Consider the following 5959-nt stretch of genomic DNA (forward strand, 5'->3'; position numbering starts at 1 on the left):
ACCTGGAGCGCACCTCACCTGGAGCGCACATCACCTGGAGCGCACCTCTCCCGGAGCGCACCTCCACCTGGAGCGCACCTCTCCTGGAGCGCACCTCACCTGGAGCGCACCTCTCCTGGAGCGCACCTCTCCTGGAGCGCACCTCACCTGGAGCGCACCTCTCCTGGAGCGCACCTCCACCTGGAGCGCACCTCACCTGGAGCGCACCTCCACCTGGAGCGCACCTCAGCTGGAGAGCACCTCACCTGGAGCGCACCTCCCCCTTAAGCGCACCTCACCCTGGAGCGCACATCACCTGGAGCGCACCTCTCCTTGGAGCGCACCTCTCCTGGAGCGCACCTCCACCTGGAGCGCACCTCCACCTGGAGCGCACCTCTCCTTGGAGCGCACCTCTCCTGGAGCGCACCTCTCCTGGAGCGCACCTCCCCCTGGAGCGCACCTCTCCTGGAGCGCACCTCTCCTGGAGCGCACCTCACCTGGAGCGCACCTCCACCTGGAGCGCACCTCTCCTGGAGCGCACCTCCACCTGGAGCGCACCTCTCCTTGGAGTGCACCTCACCTGGAGCGCACCTCACCTGGAGCGCACCTCTCCTGGAGCGCACCTCCCCCTGGAGCGCACCTCCCCCTGGAGCGCACCTCTCCTGGAGCGCACCTCTCCCGGAGCGCACCTCTCCTGGAGCGCACCTCTCCTGGAGCGCACCTCTCCTGGAGCGCACCTCTCCTTGGAGCACACCTCTCCTGGAGCGCACCTCTCCTGGAGCGCACCTCCACCTGGAGCGCACCTCTCCTGGAGCGCACCTCACCTGGAGCGCACCTCCCCCTCGAGCGCACCTCTCCTGGAGCGCACCTCCACCTGGAGCGCACCTCTCCTTGGAGTGCACCTCCACCTGGAGCGCACCTCACCTGGAGCGCACCTCTCCTGGAGCGCACCTCCCCCTGGAGCGCACCTCCCCCTGGAGCGCACCTCTCCTGGAGCGCACCTCTCCCGGAGCGCACCTCTCCTGGAGCGCACCTCTCCTGGAGCGCACCTCTCCTGGAGCGCACCTCTCTGGAGCGCGCCTCTCCTGGAGCGCACCTCTCCTGGAGCGCACCTCACCTGGAGCGCACCTCCACCTGGAGCGCACCTCTCCTGGAGCGCACCTCTCCTGGAGCGCACCTCACCTGGAGCGCACCTCTCCTGGAGCGCACCTCTCCTGGAGCGCACCTCCCTCTGGAGCGCACCTCCACCTGGAGCGCACCTCTCTGGAGCGCGCCTCTCCTGGAGCGCACCTCTCCTGGAGCGCACCTCACCCTGGAGCGCACCTCCCTCTGGAGCGCACCTCCACCTGGAGCGCACCTCTCTGGAGCGCGCCTCTCCTGGAGCGCACCTCTCCTGGAGCGCACCTCCCCCTGGAGCGCACCTCTCCTGGAGCGCACCTCCCCTTGGAGCGCACCTCTCTGGAGCGCACCTCCACCTAGAGCGCACCTCTCCTGGAGCGCACCTCTCCTGGAGCGCACCTCCCCCTGGAGCGCACCTCTCCTGGAGCGCACCTCCCCTTGGAGCGCACCTCTCTGGAGCGCACCTCCACCTAGAGCGCACCTCTCCTGGAGCGCACCTCCACCTGGAGCGCACCTCTCCTGGAGCGCACCTCTCCTGGAGCACACCTCCACCTGGAGCGCACCTCCACCTGAAGCGCACCTCCACCTGGAGCGCACCTCTCCTGGAGCGCACCTCTCCTGGAGCACACCTCTCCTGCAGCGCACCTCCACCTGGAGCACACTCTCTGGAGCGCACCTCCCCTTGGAGCGCACCTCTCCTGGAGCGCGCCTCCCCCTGGAACACACCTCCACCTGGAGCACACCTCCACCTGGAGCACACCTCACCTGGAGCGCACCTCTCTGGAGCGCACCTCTCTGGAGCGCACCTCTCCTGGAGCGCACCTCCACCTCTCCTGGAACTCACCCTGATCCCTCCTGGAGCTCACCTCTCTTGGAGCTCACCTCTCCCGGAGCTCACCTGCCCCTCTCCCCGCTGCCCGCTCTGCTCCAGGCCTGCCAGGACACTGCAGCTCGTCTCATCCCAGCTGTTAACTGCTGTGTATTGACAGGCTGAACCTCCAGAGAGCTGGAAACGGAAACAGGCCCCGTGCAGCTTGGCCGTGCTCCCCACCCCAGAGAGCCCCCAGCACCAGGAGGTCCTGCACCTGGGGAGTCACCTGCCCTCGGGGTGCCTTCTCTGAGCCTGGGGAGTCACCTGCCCTCGGGGTGCCTTCTCTGAACCTGGGGAGTCACCTGCCCTCGGGGTGCCTTCTCTGAGCCTGGGGAGTCACCTGCCCTCGGGGTGCCTTCTCACTCTGCCCTGTGCCACTGCCACACTCTGCGCTGTGTCACTGTCACTTGCCCTGATTTGTTTGTGCCAGCACCAATTACAACTGCTCCAATGCATATTTATTGCAAAAGGAAGCGTCCAGAAGGGGTTTAGCCCTTATTCTAGTGTTGGCTTTGTGCTGCTGAAAGCCCGGGCTGCACAGGGAGCACCCAGTCCTGCTCAGCACCTGGAGCTCTGCAGTTGCTGCTTGAAACGAGAGCAACCAACAAATCCCCACCAAAGCTGTCCCTGTCACCTCTAACATCCCCTGCTAGGTGGATCCCCCACACACACACCAAAACCATTCCCTCCACGCCTGTCCAAGGCATGAGCTGGGCTCCCTGGGAGCCTGTCACCCCGTGGGGCCTGCCGCAGTGTCCCCATGCTGGTGGCAGCATGGCAGTGCCACTGCTCCTGCTGGGTGCTGGCCTGTCACCCCGTGGGACGTGCCGCAGTGTCCCTGTGCTGGTGGCAGCACGGCAGTGCCACTGCTCCTGCTGGGTGCTGGCCTGTCACCCCGTGGGACCTGCCGCAGTGTCCCTGTGCTGGTGGCAGCACGGCAGTGCCACTGCTCCTGCTGGGTGCTGGCCTGTCACCCCGTGGGACCTGCCGCAGTGTCCCTGTGCTGGTGGCAGCACGGCAGTGCCACTGCTCCTGCTGGGTGCTGGCCTGTCACCCGTGCCTCTGGCGCCCTGCAGTCCCTGGGCGAGTTCTTTCCTAAGTCCCACGTGCGTGTGTGCCCTGGGAAAGGCAGATAATGTCACCCCATTGCCATGTCAAACCTTTCCAGGGCTGCCAAGCCCTTCAGGAGCTTGAAAAACAATATCCCTGTGCTGTTTGTTCTCTGAGCTGGCTCCCAAATGCCTCTGGAAGGTCAGGTTCAAACGCCCTCCCTGGGGGACTTTATCTCTCCAGAACTTCTGCCATTGCTTTTTAACCCAGATTTTTTGAGGATGTTCCAATACCTCTTCTAAAACTGTTCAGACATTCACTCAGGGGCACATTCCTGCTGTCCAGAGGGGCTGCCAGCCCCAGGGCCTTTGGCTTTTCTGCTGGACACAGCCAGTGTCACCTCCTGTGCTCCCTCCCCATTCCTTCTCCTGGAGAGGAGGAACCCCTGCTCCCAGGGCTGGACCCTGGAGGCACTGGGGGATCCCAGGGCTGGATCCTGGAGGAACAGACAGATCCTGGAGGCACTGGGGGATCCCAGGGCTGGATCCTGGAGGAACAGACAGATCCTGGAGGCACTGGGGGATCCCAGGGCTGGATCCTGGAGGCACTGGGGGATCCCAGGGCTGGATCCTGGAGGAACAGACAGATCCTGGAGGCACTGGGGGATCCCAGGGCTGGATCCTGGAGGCACTGGGGGATCCCAGGGCTGGATCCTGGAGGAACAGACAGATCCTGGATTCACTGGGGGATCCCAGGGCTGGATCCTGGATTCACTGGGTGATCCCTGAGGCTCTGCCGGATCCCAGAGGCACTGCTGGATCCCAGAGGCACTGCCCTCTCCATCTCGGCTCCTGTGCCCAAGGGGAGGCCCCAGCAGTGCCCAGGGCCATGGGAGTGGTGGCACTGCTGTCCCCAGGGCATTCTGAGGCTGATGGCACTGCTGTCCCCAGGGCACTCTGAGGCTCCAGTGGAGAATTCCCTGACCCAGCTGGCCCTGCATGGACCCAGGCCACACAGGCCAGAGCAGGGAGCAGCAGCAAGCCCTGCCCTTCTCCTGGCAGCAGAGCAGAGCACAGACACAACATCCTCAGGGCTGCTTCCCTCTCCTCCCCGTGTGCTGCCAGCCTTTGCTGCTGGTCACCCATTTCCCTTTCCACAGGGCTGCTGTAAACTCTTCCCTTCATTTGGAAAAGCATCTCCAGCTCCACATGGCCCTGGGAGGTCGGTTTCCCTGTTCCCCTTCTCTGCAGGAATGCTGCGAGAAACTTCAGAACAAAATGTACCAACAAGGGAGAAATCAAATCAAGGAGAGTTTAGGACTTCTGTTTCAGATTGCAGCTCTAAGGAGCTCTGAGCTGGGGCTGTGCTCCTGGATCACAGATCACAGCAGGCAGCTGGACCCTGGTTTCTGTTGTTTCAGGGTTTCTCCCGGGCTCAGGCACAAGGAGGAAAGGAGAATGGCTGGGATCAGTGGGAACTGGGAACCAGGGGAGGGAGCAGGAGCATGTGGAGCCCTCCCTCCCTCACCTGCACAAAGGGGCTTTGTGCTGGACCTCCTGGCCTCAGCAGGGGCAGGCAGGAATGTTTGTTGGAGCAGGCAGGAATGTTTGCTAAAGCAGTAAAGACCTCACCAATCCATGTAAAAAAAAAACCAAAATACAAAAGGCAATAGATTGTCATTCAGTGCTCAACATCCATTGAAATAACAAGAGAAACATGGTTTTGGACAGTTTCTTCTGCTAAAACCATTCCGTGTCTGTCTGCTGTGATAAACTGCCCCAGCACATTCCTGTCTGATTCAGAAACCCATTTCCCTGTGCTCCCTGTCAGCCATGCCTGGGGTGGGAGCATGGTGGAACAGAGGGACAGAGGGACAGGGGACAGAGGGACAGTCCCAGGCCAGCCACAACAGGCAGCTTGGCTGGAGAGCTGCCAGCTCGCCCCACCCCAGCCAGGGGCTGCACAGTGCTTGGGTACCCCCAAACCATCAGCCCCATCCCTGCCCGCAGCCCTTTCTGGCACTGCTGCTTTGGGGCAGGAACTTTAACCAATTCCATTCTTTTTTGCCCTCTTTTTTACACCCCAGGGACTGTGCTGTCCGAGCACAGAATCCCAGAATGGTTTGATTATTGAACAGGACGACCTTCACTCAGTTCCATCCTCCCTGGTGTGGGAACGGACACCTCCCACTGTCCCAGGCTGCACCAGCCCCAGTGCCCAGCCTGGCCTTGGGCACTGCCAGGGATCCGGGGGAAGCCCCAGCTGCTCTGGGCACCATGCCCCGGGGCTGCCCACCCTCACAGGGAACAATTCTTCCGCAGTGCCCCATCTCCCTGTGCCCTCTCTGAGGCCATTTTCCCCATCCCCGTCCCCGTCCCTATCCCTGTCCCCGTCCCCATCCCTATCCCTGTCCCATCCCTATCCCTGTCCCATCCCTGTCCCTGTCCCCGTCCCTGTCCCTGTCCCCGTCCCTGTCCCTGTCCCCGTCCCTGTCCCCGTCCCTGTCCCTGTCCCTGTCCCCATCGCTGTCCCCATCCCCGTCCCTGTCCCTGTCCCCATCCCTGTCCCTGTCCCTGTCCCCGTCCCCATCCCTGTCTCTGTCCCCGTCCCCGTCCCTGTCCCTGTCCCCATCGCTGTCCCCATCCCCGTCCCTGTCCCTGTCCCATCCCCGTCCCCTTTTCCCCATCCCTGTCCCTGTCCCTGTCCCCATCCCTGTCCCCGTCCCCGTCCCTGTCCCTGTCCCTGTCCCTGTCCCTACCCCCGTCCCTGTCCCTGTCCCGTCCCCGTCCCCTTTTCCCCGTCCCCATCCCTGTCCCTGTCCCCATCGCTGTCCCCATCCCTGTCCCTGTCCCATTCCCGTCCCCTTTTCCCCGTCCCGCTCTCCCCGCCGCGGGCACGCCCCCCCCGCGCGCGCTCCCCCTCTCGCCATTGGCCAGGAAA

This window comes from Haemorhous mexicanus, chromosome 11 (assembly GCF_027477595.1).
Source record: "Haemorhous mexicanus isolate bHaeMex1 chromosome 11, bHaeMex1.pri, whole genome shotgun sequence".
Lineage (NCBI taxonomy): Eukaryota > Metazoa > Chordata > Aves > Passeriformes > Fringillidae > Haemorhous > Haemorhous mexicanus.